We start from the raw sequence: 20,119 nt of genomic DNA, 5'->3' as shown, positions 1-20,119 counted from the left end.
TCCTTGTCGACAGTCTAGATGTCAAGTCTGGACTTGAAATTCTCCGAGGCGGAACAACTCTGATGGACTGCCACAGCAAAAATTCCTTGTCGACAGTCTAGATTGTCAAGTCTGGACCTGAAATTCTCCGAGGCGGAACAACTCTGATGGACTGCCACAGAAAAATTTCCTTGTCGGCGGTCTAGATGTCAAGCCTGGACCTGAAATTCTCCGGGGCCGGAACAACTCTGATGGACTGCCACAGCAAAATTCCTTGCCGACGGTCTAGATGTCAAGCCTGGACCTGAAATTCTCCGAGGCGGAACAACCCTGATGGACTGCTACAGCAAAGTTCCTTGTCGACAGTCTAGATGTCAAGTCTGGACTTGAAATTCTCCGAGGCGGAACAACTCTGATGGACTGCCACAGCAAAATTCCTTGCCGACGGTCTAGATGTCAAGCCTGGACCTGAAAATTCTCCGAGGCGGAACAACTCTGATGGACTGCCACAGCAAAATTCCTTGTCGGCGGTCTAGATGTCAAGCCTGGACTTGAAATTCTCCGGGGCGGAACAACTCTGATGGACTGCCACAGCAAAATTCCTTGTCGGCGGTCTAGATTTCAAGCCTGGACCTGAAATTCTCCGAGGCGGAACAACTCTGATGGACTGCCACAGCAAAATTCCTTGTCGGCGGTCTAGATGTCAAGCCTGGACCTGAAATTCTCCGAGGCAGAACAACTCTGAAGGACTGCCACAGCAAAATTCCTTGTCGGCGGTCTAGATGTCAAGCCTGGACCTGAAAATTCTCCGAGGCAGAACAACTCTGATGGACTGCCACAGCAAAATTCCTTGTCGGCGGTCTAGATGTCAAGCTGGACCTAAAATTCTCCGAGGCGGAACCACTCTGATGGATTTCCACTGCAAAATTCCTTGTCGACCACAATTTCTTATCAAAGATCTAGATGAGTAGCCTGGACATTAAGGATTCTCAGTGGAAGAAATCAAATTTTACGGATTGCAACAACACAGTTCCCTGTCAACGGTCGAGATGGCAAGCCATGACCTGAAATTACTAGTTGAAGAAAATAATTCTTATAAATAGAAATACCGCCATTCCTTCTTATTGGCTTGAATGCCATTGTAGGATCTGACATTCTCTTGAATTTATGAATTGATCCAACTTACAGTAGTTACAAATTCTATAACAGCTTAGTAGTCTCAGGTACTGTCTGTACTTGGGGGGGTGGCGAGGGTCAATTGTGAAATAAAGTTGTAAATGAATATGAAAATATTTCTTTTTATTTCAATGAACGATAAAAATCCTTAGTAATAGTTTAAAAAGATAACACACTTATTGTGAATGAGCTGGTTTTAATGTTCAATAAAACTTACAAAACATTCTTATTCTGGCTGCATTTTCACAAAAGCTAAAATAGGCTGCATCTTATAATTTTGTCTTTTAGGAGACTTAAAAAACTCTATTGCACTTAAAGAAATACTGTAAAATATATAATCTCCTTTTCACCTATAACAAAAATTATGCAGTGTTCAATAATATTTATCGTCACTGTGTTAAATAGAAGAAAATAAAAGAACCATTTTTTCACTTTTATATTTCAGGGGATTTAATACTGTCTTCAGAAGTTTTAAAATTAAGTTAATACAAATATCTATAAAACGTAAACAAGAATCATGAAATGATAAATTTTAAACACAGTGCATAACATTTTGATAAAGTCCAGCTGACGTAAAAATCTTTCTTATTTAATCTTGTTCGAACAGTTGATTTTTAGAAAGGATGGAATAAAACTTTTAATTTTTGAAAAATTTTTAATCTTTAACAATAATTTAAATTTATGTCTTTAAAAATTTGTATTAAATTTAGACCAAATGGGTTTTTTTTTTTTGTCTTCAACATGATTTAATGAGTTTGCTCTACGTGCTTTAGTTTTTAATCTGTTGTAATTTTCATCAGGGAATGGTGGTAGTTGGTGTATTCCTTTTAATGTAAAACACTCTTGTTTATGTTCTAGACCATGTCTTGCTAATGGTTTTTCTTTATTTTTATGGAATATATCAAACCTATGCCCTGTCATACGGATTCATAAATGGTTAGATGTTTGGCCAATTATTGTATGGAGCATTACTTGCAATTTATTTGGTATATTAGATTTTTAGAATTACAGTCATTGTTGTCAATTATAGGATGGCTTTATATGAAAAATATATATCAAAGGGAGATGTTGCGGCAAGCCAATCAACCTTTTCACCAAAACTACTTCCTTTTAATATTAGTATTTTTAAATAATTTGTTTAACTATTTTGCTACCAGGCAACTTATTTATAGAAAGGTGTGTCTCTGATGTTAAATTTCCCAAAATATACATGTACGTATATTTTATATACGTAAACTCGAGACCGGTTGCAATAAAACTATTGCATTGTCTGCTAACGACACCATTTTGAGGAAAGGAACCACCTCACCCGAGCCTTTACCCTGAGACTACCTCACTGTTGTTTCTGTAGTTGTAGGTTAGAATATTTAAGTTTCATTCCATTGATATTTGACCATAGATTAATTTAAACTGTTAAAACTATCCAATGCAAACAAACCTCTTTTAACAACTTATACATGTAATTAACAAATCGATTACATGGTATAGTATTGATACGCTAAATATTCTACAGTTACACGATGGGATTAGCTACTGAGTGGTAAGAAAGTTTTGATATCAGATGATGTATATAGTGTCGACTACAGTAACTCACCTAGACTTATAAATGAACTCAATCAGATATAATACAAATAACATACGGGTAGTGGAGCGCACAGAATTCAAGTACGTATATGTTACAATATACCTAATATATTACGCTCAGCCGAAAAAATGAGTATACATGCGCCAAAATGGAGCTCCTTCTTGTCTATGTATAAATAAAGATTCATATAAAATTTAAAGCACACAAAAAAGACATTTTTAGAAATATCTTGCGGATGGATAGGGTACTTGTGTTACCATGCCACATCTAAAAATGTTCATATGACTGTACACAGTTTGCTTACAAATTTATTTTCTTCTGCGATTTTCCCGTCACTGTACGGTTAACCGCAATAGCAATTTAAAAGTGATCGCTATAAATCAGTAACCATATATAAGTCAATTCGTTTTCGATATATTGTGCGGTCATACAGACATACAGAAATTAAATCTTTCGTCCTTCTCAGATGAGTGGCTTCGGCACTGTCAATCGAATTCCTCATAGTGCATGTTTGGAGTTGTGTAGTTGTCAAAATTTAGTATTAGTGTTTTCATTTGTTTGCAATGTTTTCATTTTAACTTTAATTTGAACGTTGGGTACTGTTTGATTAACCATTTAATAATAATTAGAAACCTCAACCTGTTTCCGACAGAAGTAGAAATATGAATGACAGTTACATTATTTAAGTTTATGTACATGAGTGAAATATATTTTAATACATAAACAAGAAATGGGAATCATAACTAGAAATGTATGTCTTAAAAATATTTCTTATATTTTATAAATACAACTGTTACCAGACTTTAAATCTAGTTCAATAATATATACGTATAATAAACAAAATATTTAGATATAATACTTATACAAAGTATTTACCCTTATATCAGATGTTAGGGACTAAACTCGGCACAGACGCAGCGCCTTCATGCCTACCGGGCTAGGAGTTGACTGATTGACCCTGTTTCGTTTTGAAAGTGCTTGTTTGGGACGGAGGGGCGTTGAGACAACGATCAGTTGAGTAAACGCCCTAGAATGTCTTATTTGAGGTTAGATGCATTATAGGGTCTTTGAGTCAACGACCCCTTAATACATATATTTCAACTTATTCTGAAACTAGGTTGTTGATTCTACGAACCTTTTTCTACTTTTTCAACTTTTAATTTATATTTGGGCCGTTGATACAAAGATCCGTAGTGTAAACGGCCCAATTTAATGAATTAGATAAAAAATATAGAAAAAAGGGTCGTTGTGTCAACGAACCCACTTGTAGTTCTATTCTTATATTCGGTATATGGGTCGTTGTGACAAAGAACCATTGGATTGAACTTTTAGTTTTTCTTAGAAAATCGGGTCGTTGTCACAACGCTTCGTAGAGTAAAAGACCCTCTGTTATTTGTTATTTTTTTCAGAAAGGGTCGTTGAGTCAACGATTAGTAGTGTAAAAGACCCAACACTGATATTGCAAATATAAAAATAGGGTCGTTGAGACAACGATTCGTAGAGTAAAAGAGCTGCCCCCCTAAATGCCTTTAACTTGATGGCTAGCTCTGACGAACAAGACTCCTACTTATCCGGGCTAATCTCTGTTGTACTGTTGCTCGTCGACGGAATAGGAAACCTGAAGAAGAGGCAAGAAAAAATGAAGCTACTTACAAGTACAGAGTAAGGGGCGAATTGAAGGTGAAACAAAAGAGTATGATGTATGTAAAAAGGCGTTTGTGTCATTTCATGGAATAGGTAAAAAGAGAGTTGAGCGTATTGCTGCTGCATTAAAAAGACACTGGATTCAGCCCAAAAAATAGAAGAGGAAAACATGAGAAACCGCCCACATAAAATTAGTGATGAAGTTTTAGACAAGATTCGCACTCATACTACGTCATTCTCATCTAGAAACTCTCACTATGTGCTGAGGGACACCAAAAAAGTTTATCTTGACCAAAACCTCAATGTTACAAAAATGCACAGATTTTTTCCAAGAGAAAAACCCCCAAGTTAAAGTATCTTTTGACAAGTATAATGAGATTTTTTGCAAAGAGTTCAACATTGGATTTGGATATCCACGTATAGACACTTGCTCGGCTTGCGATGAGCTAAACTCAAAGTTAGGTCCATTGAATTGGAAATAAATAATTGTAGTGATTTAAATCAAAGAGATGAGCTACAAAAAGAAGTAGGGAAAATACAAACTGAACTAACTTTGCACAAAAGAAAAGCAGATGCTTTTTATAATAGGAAAAGAGCTGTGACAAAGATGTGTAGAAAAAAATCCACAAGAAGAAGCAATTTGTATTGATTTTGGACGCAACCTGCCCATCCCAAATGTCTCGACGAATGACGTTTATTATAAGCGACAATTGTCTTTGTATGTTTTCAACATAACAATCTTGTCAACAGGTGAATCAATATTTTACTTGTTTACTGAAGCAGCAGGGAAAAAAGGAAGCGATGATGTTTGCTCTCTTGTACACGACTTTCTTTACAATCACTTATCAATGAAAGTAAAAAGCTTCACATATTCTCCGATGCCTGTGGAGGCCAAAATAAGAATTTTACAATGTTCAGATTTCTTCACTACCTTGTACATTTTAAGAAGCGGTTTACAAGTGTCACAGTAACATACCCTATTCGTGGTCACAGTTACCTCGACTGCGACAGGCACATGGCTCTTCTAAACCCTAAAAGCGTGGTTGGAAACACAAAAAGATTGGCAAGAACATTTTGAGGCAGCTAGAAGGAAACCAACTTTCTCCGTTCGTTGTAAACTCCATTGATCCAATCGATGACCAAAAGTCCAGCTACAAAGTGTATTTTTATGAGTTGGACCAAACATCTCGAATCATTTTATGCAAAGAGAGAATTCAAAATTAGGCCAATAAGGGAGATTATGTTTGATGATAAGAGCTTTGAAAAACATGTTTTATCGGCACACATATCATGGAGCTTGGGAATCTACAGGAATAATAAAGAGGAATCAATCAAAGAATCTTGCAGCTGAATTCACACTGCCTGAGGCTAGCTACAATGGTGAGTTACTATTTTAATACAATATTTTGTATTTCTTTGTATCCTAGATAAATGATGTAACTAAACTAAATTCTGTAAACGGCCTTTGAAGTTTTAAAATTTAAAATTAAATTGTCAATAATATAAACATTAAAAAACTACTCCATAATTTTACAGCACTTAGGAGGTATGTGCTATGTTTCAGGGCCACTTCCCATAAGTGCGGCTAAGTATGCTGACCTGCAGCACTTATCAAAGTTTTGTGGTCCAGAGGCACAGGACATATTCAGGAAGGTTGAAATATAAGTAAAAGTGAAAAAAAAACTTCTTTAGAATGTTTTCTTTTTTTAAATGTATCTTATTTTATAATAATGTAACAATAAAATCAAGTTCTGCTTTGAAAGTGCATGGTCTAGTCATTTATGAACAAAACAACTGGGGAATGAAAGAGATAAGTCCGTTGTACATATCCCCTTATTTCCCCCAGTATATGTAAAATATTTTCATAAAATACTTAAACAAAAAGTATTTAACAAAGATTTTATGCACTTTTTGCGCAAGTATAATGTTTCATATAACTTATAACATAAAAACCGGCTTTAAACTCTTTATTTTACGTGAAAACAGTTGTGTACTTAGGTTTAGATATCGTAAACTGCTGTTCCTGAAAAATTTTCAAAAGTGGACTTATCTCTTTCTTCCCCCGACCCCTTCATTTACTAACTGCTAACACAAAATATTAACTTCTAAAAACTTTTGTGACGAGTAAGTTCAAGGCAGCCAGAAAGAAATATTTGCTATTTCACGGAATTTTATCGAAATCTTCCTTCATTTTAAATCGATGCCATACGTATATTGCAGAAACATTATCGTAACTTTCTCAAAATGTACCTTGGCAATGTTTTAAGAGCGTGGTTTTAAAAAGAAACTGGTATTATATTTAATATTGTATAATGTGATTTTAAAACTTTCCAATATAAAAAATAAAGCTCAGTGATGAACTGTGAACTATATATTTAAAGCTACGATCTGATATGTTAACGACGGCGTGTCCGCAGGGAGAGAAGTGACCTTTACGAAACCGCGTTATAGCCTTACACTTTGATACCTTACAATGGTTCTCTGTTTCAGTCCATCAGCTACAATAAGAGCATCATACTCAAGCATCACTTACATTTCTAACGATCGAAAGATAGACAGTTCAGGTGATAAGATTCATGGTGGAAATTTGTTTCAATAATTTATTAAAATTAAGACGTTATTGTATGAAGTATAATGTTTAAAAACGTGCTGTATAATGTTATTGACATGGGCGTTGCAGGCTTGATATAAATTCTGTGTCAGGACCTAAGTCTCTGATGATATTTTTTAAGTTGTGAATTTGTGCGAAGGAACAAAATGTCGATGCTTCTCTTTGGCCACTTCAAAATATTTCGAAACCTGTTACATTAGTAGGCTTAAATGTGGTAAATCGTACAGCCTTGCAAAGTAAATAGATCATTTACCAAGAATTGTCCAATACAATCTTAAAAGGGAGAAACAAGGAATTAATTGAACGTTACAGTATATATATATATATATATATATATATATATATATATATATATATTGATATAAATTATATATATATATAATTAGTAATATATTAGTAGATAAATTTCAACTTTGAATTCCAAAATTTTAAACAATACAAAGTGTTAATTTGTAACAATTAATCTGTTATTAAATAACATTAGATTCCTAAAATGTAGTGTTTTACATAATTTAACATGTATAGGGTTTTATGTGAGTTAAATCAGTTAGCAAAGTGTCTTTCAAACTGATAATGGAACGGATATTGGTGTTGCACATAACACTCCACTAGCGTAGTTTGACTGTAATAACATAATCAAACTATCGGGAAATGTTAAACTAAACAGTTTAACACATAACCAACGTGATGTGCATGATGCATTTGCTCTGGGTGATCAACAAAGTGTTATCCCACTTTAGGGTTGAAATGCTATTAAAATTGAATTCCACTACGCAAATGAATCTTGTCAGTTACATACCTTACTATTAATGTACTAAAATCATGTGCTAATGTTTTGATGTTTTGTGAAAAATTCTCAAGGCGTATAATGTATGCCTACGGTAAAAATGTAATTTTTAGTAATAGTATTACAATAATCCCACTTATTGTTTAGCAGATTTTCCTCTGTCTGGCTCAGAAATGAAAATATGATAGATAATGTTAATTGGGTAATTTATGGGGAAATACTTTGGTATCAGTATAGAAAGTGAAGTAAAAAAATATTTCCCGTATAATTTAATATATCTTGAACGTTTTAGCTGTGCGTTGGTTAAGGCTATTATGAAGGGCTGGACAGTTGCAGTTCTTTCCACATATGTGTCAACAACATATCTCAAAAGCGAACAGCTCTATACACTTAATATGTTGCATGAAACTTCTATATAGGCAACATTGAAATTGATTATGATGAATTTCAAAGATATTTTAACATTGATATTATGGGTAACCATCATGGCAAAGAGGAAATAGCAGTATAAATAAATTTGTAAAAAACCTGAGTGCATATGCAAATACCCAAACCATATGACGTTTTAACACATCATAACATATGTAGCCTAATTAACCTAACACATAAGTTACTTCATCTTTTAGTAACTAGGTGTAAAGGCTTTTGTTATTCAAACAATCCTAAGAAACCTAGTTTAATGATTGGTTCGTATGGAAAGATGTGTAAAAAAGATTTTTTCTGTAGACTTTAAGTTTTGCAAGAAGCTTCATTTCTGCGTTGACAAGAATGAGTTCTATGATGGTGCATGTCAAACCATAGAGTTTGGCTGAGTTTCATTAAAGCATATCACGTAGTAGGATGATAAAATTTCTCTTTTGACTTTTCTCAGGTCAGCTATATACTTGAAATTTTGCTTGAAACCTCAGCGAAGCCTGTTACGGGATACATGGCGTAACGTACCGTACGTATACAATAAAAATAAAAAGTTAATTTAAATTGTCTGTGATTATTACGACTAAATTTTCGCTTCATGGTTCAACTCAATTGCTATATATGTATACCCTCAATCCTTTTTACAGGTACAAAAGTAGTTTTTTTACATATGTAGATGCATTAGGTAAGTAAAATTTCAAATTTAAAGCGATTTGATAGTTAAAAACTGTATTCGTCAACTAGACATTGGATTAACATAAAAACTGACGTCGTCATGACTTACTGACTATTAATTTACAGTGTTGATAAATGTGAAGTATAATGGACATTTTTCAAGTGATACTATTTTATTCAGAGACCCTATGTGTTCACTAAGAGCTATAGTTAATTATTTCCACAAAAGTAAGTAAAAAAATACACTTTAATAGTGAAAATAAGTGAGGGGAATCCTCTTACACAGAAGCGCACAAGGAATGTGTGCGAACTAAGAACGTGCAATTAGTTTAGCATTACGCTTTTATAATGTAAATAGCACAAACGAATATTGTAGTTCTGTCACAACGCATCTAGGTCAAAATAACAAGAAGGGACAATATAGAATGTATATCGAAAGTACTCGTTACTTTACGATAACATTTGTAATGAATAATTTTGTTTCTCGTTTCTTTTTTTTAATCATTTTTATTAATTTACAACTTAAAATATATTAGGCATGTTTAGCACTTTGATTCGCTCTTATTAATATTTATCTGTCTTTGCAAAAATTCAGTGACGATGCATTTAAATAGAAAATGCCTGAAATTCTATTTGTTCTGCATTCAAGGATTAACTCGTTGTTGTGTATCTCAATCGTTATGAAACATTATCCGTAACTTATTCATTACAGTAACTGTTTAAGTTAGCTACCTTAATATTAATAGCATGCGATACTTGGACAAATTTTTGAAACATTTTATACTGTATAAGTTTTTGAAGTCAGAGCAATTAATTCAAACTCTAGAATGCAGAGGAATGAAATTGTGATCTGAATTCACAATTTTTAATAAATATGTGATAAATGCTACTAAAATAACATCTTAATCCTAATAATATTATAAATGCGAAAGTGCATTTGTTGATTTGTTTTTCTTTCATGCGTAAACTACTCACCTGACTGTATTTAAATTCTACATGGACATTCTTATGGTCCCTGAAATGAATACAGGACTGTCTTTATTTCGAAAATCCCTCCGGGATATGCCTCACTTGTCTTTAAAGTAACGAAAAATGCCATCTTGATCTATAAAGTTGTGTAATATTAATTGAATGACCCTGTCAAATGTAATCAACTGTTCTGTGTAAACATTGTTTGTATTTTTAATTTGTTTACATTTACAGTGAGTGGACTGAACTGAACTGTGGAAGACGGGGTGGTTTCCCTCACAGCAGTTCCTGAAAAAAATGTCCCAATGACAACTGGAGAGCAGAAGCATTAGTGTATTTTAGCATACATTTTATTGCTGGGGGAGAATGGTACGATTTCTGAAGTATAGTTAAGGAAGTCAAGTCAATAACAAGTAGATGAACAGTAAAGAAGATGTAGCCTACGTGGACGGCGGAGTTTGAGGATGGACGGGAAATCTAGATGAGTGAAGCGTCTAGGGATAGTCGTCCAGCAATGCTCTGAGGCGTGTCAGGTTACATTTATAGTGAGTAAAATGTCTAAACAAAAATCATAACTTTTCAGTTTTAGATTTCAGTGATTAGGTAAGAACTAATTTACCTTATAAAATGTCCTAAAACATACGAAGGTCATAATTTGACTCCAGAGACTCCCTTTGAACCAGTCGACAAGAACCATGCTAGATTAAATTGAAAAATTTCGCTGAACTGTTCTTTTGAATTAATATACCAATTGCAGCTCTGAATGTTCTAAAATAATTAATATTTGTTTAATATACAACTTTTAATATACGTTTTATAGACTGAAATAAAACGAAACTTAGTTCTCTTTTGACAGAAGTAGGATTCTCTGATCAGTGATATATATTTTCTTGATTGGAAAACAAAACAAAATCAACTATGAAAAAAACATACATAGTGAAGAAAGATAATGGGAGAAAAAAATAGCTAGACATTCAAAAATGTTATGTATTATGTACAGTTAGTTTTATGCAAAAGAAGCTGTAATAGTTACGTTTCTTAATAGCGTTTAGTCACTTTCCGGTTGGTTAGCAGAATTCCAACATAACTTGTGTTCTTTAGAACTATGGAACTACGACCACCCAGAAAATTAATCGGTTCAATTACGCTAAAAGTTAATATTTGTCTTCTTATTTATTTCAATTCTAAATAAAAGTAGTATTCTAAATAAATCTTTGACATATAGCATGGTTCTAAAGTATATATCTAACCTTTAAATACTTGTAGATAGTTATATAAAGACCTAACATTAAAAGACAACTCTCTAATATTTCACAGTGTGAAGCTTAATGCCTGTTTTACTTTATCAGTTTCTGTAACGCTATTTAGGTTATCATTAAAGAAACAAATTGCATTATTATACTGAAGGCTAAAGGCTGACAGTCAAAAATTGCTACATGCCTTTAAATTTCTTTAACGTGGGGTGCTATACTATGTATACTTTCATTTAAATATTCGTGTTATATCCATAACTGTTGTTTCTTTTTTAATATATATATTTAAAATTACACAAAATTTCATACTTATTTTCATCATTTTAGAGAAACATCATTGTAGATAAAGAATTTATGTAACCACGATTATATTTTAAAGTTTTAAAATGTATCAAGTGTAATCGAAACCTCACATTTGGTATGTTTTAGGGAGATAACAATCACAAAAACGTCTCTTTTGACTCAAGCATCATATAGCACAGGTTGAATTAAAATGTTGTGATATGAAGTCAGTTAATCTCAATTTTGGCAAACTCTGTATAAAATGTACTGAAACTATTTTAAATTGTTTCACTGCATATGACTACGTAATAATAAATTGTGTTCCTTTGTTATAACTATAATAGTTCTCCGTATATACGTTCGGGACATGTTACCTGGCTTACTCTGTATACTTTATTTATCTTCACTAGGTGCAGATTGAGAATATACAGGGTGATTCAAAACTAAACGGCAATCTCTCGGGAGCTTATTCTATAGCTAAAAACAAGTAAAAAAGTTCATAAAACCATATGCCCGGAAACGCTTCGTTAGCGAGTTACGCCTAGCGAAAGATTTCGCCCCGGATTTCAGAACCCTTGGTCTTCAGGCCGTATAAAAAATGGTAAAGGTAGTTACAAAGATACAAATACGATTGTTTTTTATGTTTTTATATCTGACAAATTTATTAAAATTCGTCCCAGAGCTGTAAATGCAATACTTTTCAGACATATCTTACGTAAAACACAAGAATTGGTGCAAAGAAATAACACATTTTTGTGTTTAACGTAAGAATTACTTCCGTAAATGTTTAAATAAAGGTCATTTTTTTTCTTAAACAGATTTGTAGAACATTTAATTCTGAAAAGATTCATGTGAATTACTTAGGAAAAAAATTAATAATAGGTATTGAAATTTAGCTTTATTTAAAAATAAAACAGACGCACAAAAATGCATATTCTTATCTGCATAAAATATTAACTAATGTTTAGGTTGTGAGTAACAGCTGATCATTTTATTCTAGACTGAACATTAACATAAAATGTATTTACCTTTATAAAACTGTAATAATCACCTATAATAGTTGCTCAAAGTGTCCTCCGTTGTTAGCAATGCACGTTTTCGCACGACGAATTCACTCTTTTCTAGCGCGTTTTCATAACGTTTGGAGCATTCTTGATAGTTTTCTGCCGCCTCTGTAAATGCGATTACGTAACTCCTCTATGGTGTTAATCCGTTTTTGAATAAATAATTGACTTCACATCCAACCCCATAAGAAAAAAGTTCTGCTGGCGTGAGGTCAGGAGAACGTGGTGGCCATTTTACTGGTCCATTTCGACCAATCCATTGTCTACCGTATGTATCATTTAAATAGTTTTTCACATCATTAGAAAATGTGGAGGTGCTCCGTCGTGCATAAACCATGCATTTATTCTGTTTTGAACAGGAATATCTTCCAAGAGGGTAGGCAGGTTTGTTCTTAAAAAAATTAAAGTACGCTACTCCATTAAAGTCGATTAGGAGGAAAAATGGACCAATCAAATTATCACCCACAACACCAAGCCATACATTGACTGAAAATGTATGTTGAAAATGTCTCGTCGCAGTTTCATGTGGGTTTGTCGTACGCCCAAGTATGGGTATTACGAAAATGTAACAATTCCATTTCTAGTAAAACAGGAATCATCAGTAACGAGAATAAGCGGAAGAAAATACTGATGTCGTAAACAATTTCTTCTTAACCAACGGCAGAACATCTTCCGTTTATTAAGATCTTGCGGTAATAAGTCCTTGAACACGTGTTTATATGGAATGGGTACAACTTTGCTTCATGAAGTGTCCGCCATACGCTTGACTGGGCAAATATTTAACTGACGTGATAATCGTCTGGTGCTTGTGGTTGGTGATAATTCTACAGCATTTATTATTGCTTGTTCATTATTATAGTTCCTTGCGCTACGTTGACGACCAGTATCTATTCGCTCGGTTTAAAGCTACCAGTTTTCTCTAAGTCGTCTCTCCACAGCTTCAAATGTTTTGCGATCAGGTGTTCTTCGATTGTGGAAAAAGTATCACGATATTCCTGAACTGCAGCTAAACCATTCTTGTTAATTTTGCCGTAAATCAGTATCATGTCCGTATACTCTTCAAACGAATACATACCATTTACATTATCTGCCATTATTTACTAAGATAATTACATACACTTTTATAAAAATATTTAATAAAATTATTTTTAAAAATAAATATTTTATATACACTTGTATAAAATATTTCCAAATAATCACAGGATCTCACAAAATACAATCTTCACACGCGCCACAATACAAAAACCTCCATAAAGGCTATTCAAATATTACTTCATGAACTTAATTGTTGATCAGCTGATATTGCCAACCTTTGCAAAGAAAATATGACGATAAAAAGTGTTGAATAAATGATCAGCTGTTACTCACAACCTAAACATTAGTTAATATTTTATGCAGATAAGAATATGCATTTTTGTGCGTCTGTTTTATTTTTTAAATAAAGCTAAATTTCAATACCTATTATTAATTTTTTTCCTAAGTAATTCACATGAATCTTTTCAGAATTAAATGTTCTACAAATCTGTTTAAGAAAAAAATGACCTTTATATTAACATTTATGGAAGTAATCTTACGTTAAACACAAAAATGTGTTATTTCTTTGCACCAATTCTTGTGTTTTACGTAAGATATGTCTGAAAGTATTGCATTTACAGCTCTGGGACGAATTTTAATAAATTTGTCAGATATAAAAACATAAAAAACAATCGTATTTGTATCTTTGTAACTACCTTTACCATTTTTATACGGCCTGACTTCACCAAGGGTTCTGAAATCCGGGCGAAATCTTTCGCAAGGCGTAACTCGCTAACGAAGCGTTCCGGGCATATGGTTATATGAACTTTTTTACTTGTTTTAGCTATAGAATAAGCTCCCGAGAGATTGCCGTTTAGTTTTGAATCACCCTGTATATTTAAAAAATATTATTACCCAAAATGTATTTAAATAAATTTAATTTGGAAATTTATTCATACGTTTAAATCGTAAAAGAGTTGAGATAAAGAACTAGACAAAAGCGCAAACTACATAAATGGAGATAGGATTGTGAGGTTTATTTGACTCGATCTCAGGAGTACCACGTACCTCCACATAAGCGACACGTCCAACATTGATGTGCTTCTACAAATCCCGATGATCTGCCGAACCTGATTGTGTATTCACCCGGATATAGCTGTTCCGTGTATGTTGCGCACCCATTGTCCCATTCGATACAAAATTGCGGCTCTCTTATAAACCAGGAATTTTTACTATACTATTTGTTTAAGTTAAATAGATTTTTGTTAAACGTTAATGTATACTATGACATAGTCAATACAACTAGCTTATTTAATACCACTAGTGACTTACAACATTAATTAATTTTAATAATAATTTAATTTTGTAATGCCTTTCAGAATCGAGAATTCCAACGTCAGGTAACTTCACAAAAGAATAAATATTTAAAATTTTCTAAACAATAATTCAGTACAAAAACAACATATGGTAAAGGAATTGTAAAAATGGTTATCACTATAAAATATTTAAATCTAATTACATTTTAATTTTCTTATAGATTTTGAAGAGAGCAGAATTGCATTTTCAGAAGGTCCGTCTTCACTATAAATCAATTATCTAGATTTTTGTTTGTTTAAAAAATTATTTACAAATTTAAGCCAATGCTTCTCAGACCCTGAACATAAAATTATGGATTTCGTCTCATTTTAAAGATATGATCAAGCTTTTTTTATTTTTATTTACAATTGTTAATTATGGAATGTATAATTGATAAATAACTAAAAAGGTTCTTTTGTAAATAAGCAATAAAAATATCAAAATACTGTATATATATATATATATATATATATATATATATATATATATATACAATATAAATTATACTGTAAATATAACTAATATTGATGTTTGCTACATTCTCTGCAACCAAAACTAAGAGTGCACAAGTTTTTAGGTTCAACATATGGGGCTATCTGTATTTCGTTCCTTTTACCAACAAACTTTATGCACAGTAAATATTCTCTTTCACCATGATCTACGTGGTACTGTATATTTTGATTTGTTCCTAACTTGCTCTTAACGTTTCGTTTTATGGTTATTCCTAACTTTTTCATAAGAATACGTATTGCCAAAAAACCAATCAGTGACTACTATATCGTTCATCAAAATCCTCCGATGGTACCACGATTGCTATGGTTGGAAGAATTTAAATTTTTACCTAACTCCGTGTTAAATCACGTTACTCCAGTGGCATTGAACACTTAATTAAAAATTATTTATACCAGTTATTTTTCATATGAAAATCCATGTGAAAATATATATGAATTTTCTACAAATATTTCCAGCCATTACCTCAGATTTAATAATTAACAGATATTTGCTATGAAACAATGTATTAGCGTATATTTAAATAAATTATAAGACGTTTTCAATGATATCCCACATACCATGGTTCATAACATTCAAATTCCAATCGCCTCTATGTCTACGATGGTCTGACACAAGTTATGGTTGTTAGGCTACTAAATCTCAATTGAACATGTTTATAGTTATCCAAGTACAACATTCCATATATATCACTTTCCATAATATTATACACAGATAGAGTGATAATATATAAAAAATCAACCTACCCCAGCTACCACTACACCCCTTAAGGGGAGCACTTCGTAAAAAATCTCAAAAATTACAAATTTTTTTTTTTTTTTTTATTAAAGTTTGGAATTTCCCGATAACAATGGTGGTATTAAAATTTTTTTTATGATGACTAGAAGTGTCCGAAATATTTTTTTTTTAAATAGGCCTGCAGGCAGTTTCGGGCCTGTAGCAGTCACACTTTGAATGGTGCTGTTATAGTACTACTTCGTTGCAGTCATGTTCATGATTTGGTTGGCAGTGACAGTTTGTTATGTCAACAACTTACACTAACCAACAAAACATCTGTTTTATAACCATTGCTTATAACCTAGGTAGCATACATGTTTTGGTTACTGACATTTCTGTTTTAGAGAGTGAAAATTACGTAAATGATTATGGTTTTTTTGTGAGTTTAGTGGAGAGTCTGAGTATTTTTTTGTTATAAGTGTAGTGAATTTTATAATGCCACGTTCAAAGCCTGCTTTCAAGAAACGCGTTTTCAAAGGAAATCAACATAACCCTCCAACTAGTCCTAGGCCTAGTTTTCTCAGGATCAAGTAACAATCGAGGTACCAATACTCCAAATGTGGATAGGCCAAGACCTCAAAGTGCATCTTCTAAGAAGGTCAGTCCTTTTTTGAAAACAGTACCAATTGAATGAAAATGATGAGTCTGAAAACTGTATAGTTAATATAGGATTGTTGAATGAGGCTCTTAGTAACGTTTCAGTGTGTAAAAATTGCCATGGCCAACTTGTTTACAAAGTAAAACAACATTGTAGGCCTAGCATCAAAAATTATAGTCAGCTGTTCTGATTGTGAAAACACTATTACTGTGACAAACTCTGAATTAGTCAGGGCCTAACACTAATCAGAATGAAGCAAAGTCTGATAGGCCTAACACATTTTATGACCTAAATCTTCGTTTGGTTTATGCTATGCGTAACATAGGCAAAGGTAGAGTGGCTGCGGAGAAAATTTGCGCTTTTATGAATCTTACACCTCCGCCTTTGAGATATCATGAACATGAGCATTACTTGGGTTCAATTGCTGAGTTAGTGTGTAAGAAGTCAATGCAAAGTGCTGTGCAAGAAGCTGTATCGGATAATGATGGTTGCAGAGACCTCGCTATAGCTGCTGATGGCTCATGGCAGAAGCGGGGTCACCTTTCACTAAATGGAGTGGTATCCGTGACATCTTTATCAACCGGTAAGGTCCTAGACATCGAGATTTTATCTAAATATTGCAGATGCACTAATAGACTAAACAACACGCATGGTGATGGCTGTATCGCAAACTTTTGAAGGTTCTAGTGGAGCCATGGAAGTTGCTGGAGCAGTCGCAATTTTTTCAGCGCTCGCAGGCATTGTATGATGCTCGTTACCTTGAATACCTTGGTGATGGAGACAGCAAGGCGTACTCAGTGTATGCGAAGCCAAGCCCTATGGTGATACTGCCATAACAAAGATAGAATGCATAGGCCATGTCCAGAAACGGATGGGATCGAGATTAAAAAATCTAAAAGCTAAGACTAAAACACTCCCTGACGGCTCACGACTTGGCGGCAAGAACAAGCTAACAGATTCTGCCATTATTCAGCTCCAAAAATACTACGGATTGGCAATTAGACGCAACACAAACTCTGTTGAAGACATGAAAAAAGCCATTTGGGCAGAGTTTTTCCATGTGATGTCTTCTAATGAAAGGCCTCAACATGGACTAATGTCCAGATGATGAAGAAGAAACCTGGTGTAAGTACCGCAAAGCCGTAAAAATCCAATGAAAACTATGATCATGGCAGCCATTTTCACTTGCCTGAAAAACCTAATGACATTTATTAAACCCTATTTTTTCAAGATCTAGCCAATCCAACTCTACTGGGGCAAATGTACTAAGGGAAAAACTCAAAATCCCAATGAGTCCCTCAACAATGTCATTTGGACCTACATACCTAAAAGAACATTTGTGGAGATTAAAACTTTGAAATTTGGCATATATGAAGCTGTTACAGCTTTTAATGATGGCTACATTGGCAAATGCAAAGTATTTCAAGAAATAGGAGTGTCACCAGGGCAGCATTTTATTACAGCAATGAAAAAGCTTGACCGTGCGGCGAATTTGGAAGGCAGAGAAAGCTCAAGAAGATATAGAGAAAAAAATTAGACAGAAGAAAAACTTACTAAAAAGAAGTCTGGGAGGATGAATATGAGGAGCAGGAAGGAGATCAGCCAGCCTATGCACCTGGAATGTACTGAAAAAGGTAATAAAGCAGTATTTTTTTCCGTTTTTTGTGTTTTTCCGAAAGTTGCGGTTTTCAATACAAAAGTACATTTTTCTCAAAAACTACAAATGGTAGGAATATGAAATTTTTTTTGTATGTTTTGTAGCACTGTTTTACATATGTGGAACCACTAAAAACATCACATTTCACTGAGTTCAATATTTATATACATACATATACACATATTTATATAGGTTTTTGACAAGCGTTAAAACAAAAATATATAACTTTTAGGGTATATGCCAAAAAAAATTTTTTTTTTGGTTCCACGTGTTCCCCTAGAAGCCCTCTTTAAATGAAAAAAAGAATTATGAAGATACCTCAAGTAGTTCTTGAGATAAGTGTACCTATGTTAACATTACGAAGATAGGGCGAAGTGCTCCCCTTAAGAACAGATTTTGTACTTAGATTTTATGCTAACGACAATAACATGTAATATGTTATTACAGTGTTTATATAAATCTGATATCCATTGCGCCAATAGAAAAGTTACATTTGAAAATGTTTTTAACAGATATACATACAAATTTTGCCAATATTTTCGTTGGCAGGAAACGTAGAATTGCGAAAGAATTTTTCGGAAACCCCACCATAACTATAAAAGTCAGTCAATTTTTACCACAGTACTAATATAAGACAAGGTAGTATTATGCCGTAAAATGTGCCATGTAAAATGCTTCGGTAAAGTTGCATCAAAATTTCAAATCTCTAGATCAAATATATAGCTTACTTTACTTTCCAAATGTTCTGCAGACAAATATATACAGACATTGATCATACGAAAATATATTTGTACATACCCCTTGTAGACAAAAGATAAATTTTATCAGCCCACTGAGTGTTTGTTTAAATGAGTGTTTTCAATGATGCTCAGATAAATACAGAGGTCGGACATGCACTATCATAGAACTCATGCTTTCCATGTTTATGTGGAAATGAAGTTTCACGGAAAATTGAACGTATGTACATAAAATACATCTCTGGATATTTTGCCACATGAAATGTTGACATTTATGCCTAGTTAGTTAATTTTATAGCAGTGTTCTCATTCATGGTTGCCCATATACGAATGTAAAAATACTCCCTAACGCTTAGCTAAATCCCATGACAGGCAACATAATCGAACTCAGTGTTGTTAATATAAATAGTTAAAGTTTCATGCATCATTTCAAGTTTATGGATCAGTTAGTTTCCAAGATATCGTGAGGACTAGATATAGTTAACAGATAGATATGGATACAGAAATTATATTTTCCAGCTCCTCAAGTTATACCTATGAACCAATAACTACTGTCATACATTATTTTTTTATTGATTAGTTCGTTTTAGTTTGTGTTTCTTTTTGTTTTTAGTTATTTAAAAAAGTACGTGAGATCATTACACAATCTTAGTACAGAAGAATGGTCTCTCTTTACATATGATATACACTACACTACATATTGGAAATAATTAATGAAGTTAACTAAGTACTTTTTACATACTTGTATATAGCGTGTAACTACAGTAAGTACTGTATATTACATTGATGTTAGATCAAACGTTCCCCTACCACCCACTTCCCATGAATTGCACCAAGTACACTTCAACGTAAGTGGCCCTTCTTGTGTTATTTCCCTTTAGCTCCAGCCGCTGTTTTATACGTGTATTTTTATCCAATTCTTCCATAAAATATGGTTTTACTTTATTAATTAACGCATATATGTTTTAAAGTACGTTTCGTAACAAATGGTGAATTTACCATTTAAGTATTATAAATATATCTGCAGCAAG

Source organism: Homalodisca vitripennis, chromosome 1, assembly GCF_021130785.1.
Source record: "Homalodisca vitripennis isolate AUS2020 chromosome 1, UT_GWSS_2.1, whole genome shotgun sequence".
NCBI classification, from domain to species: Eukaryota; Metazoa; Arthropoda; class Insecta; order Hemiptera; family Cicadellidae; genus Homalodisca; species Homalodisca vitripennis.
Note: the sequence above shows the minus strand (reverse complement) of the source record.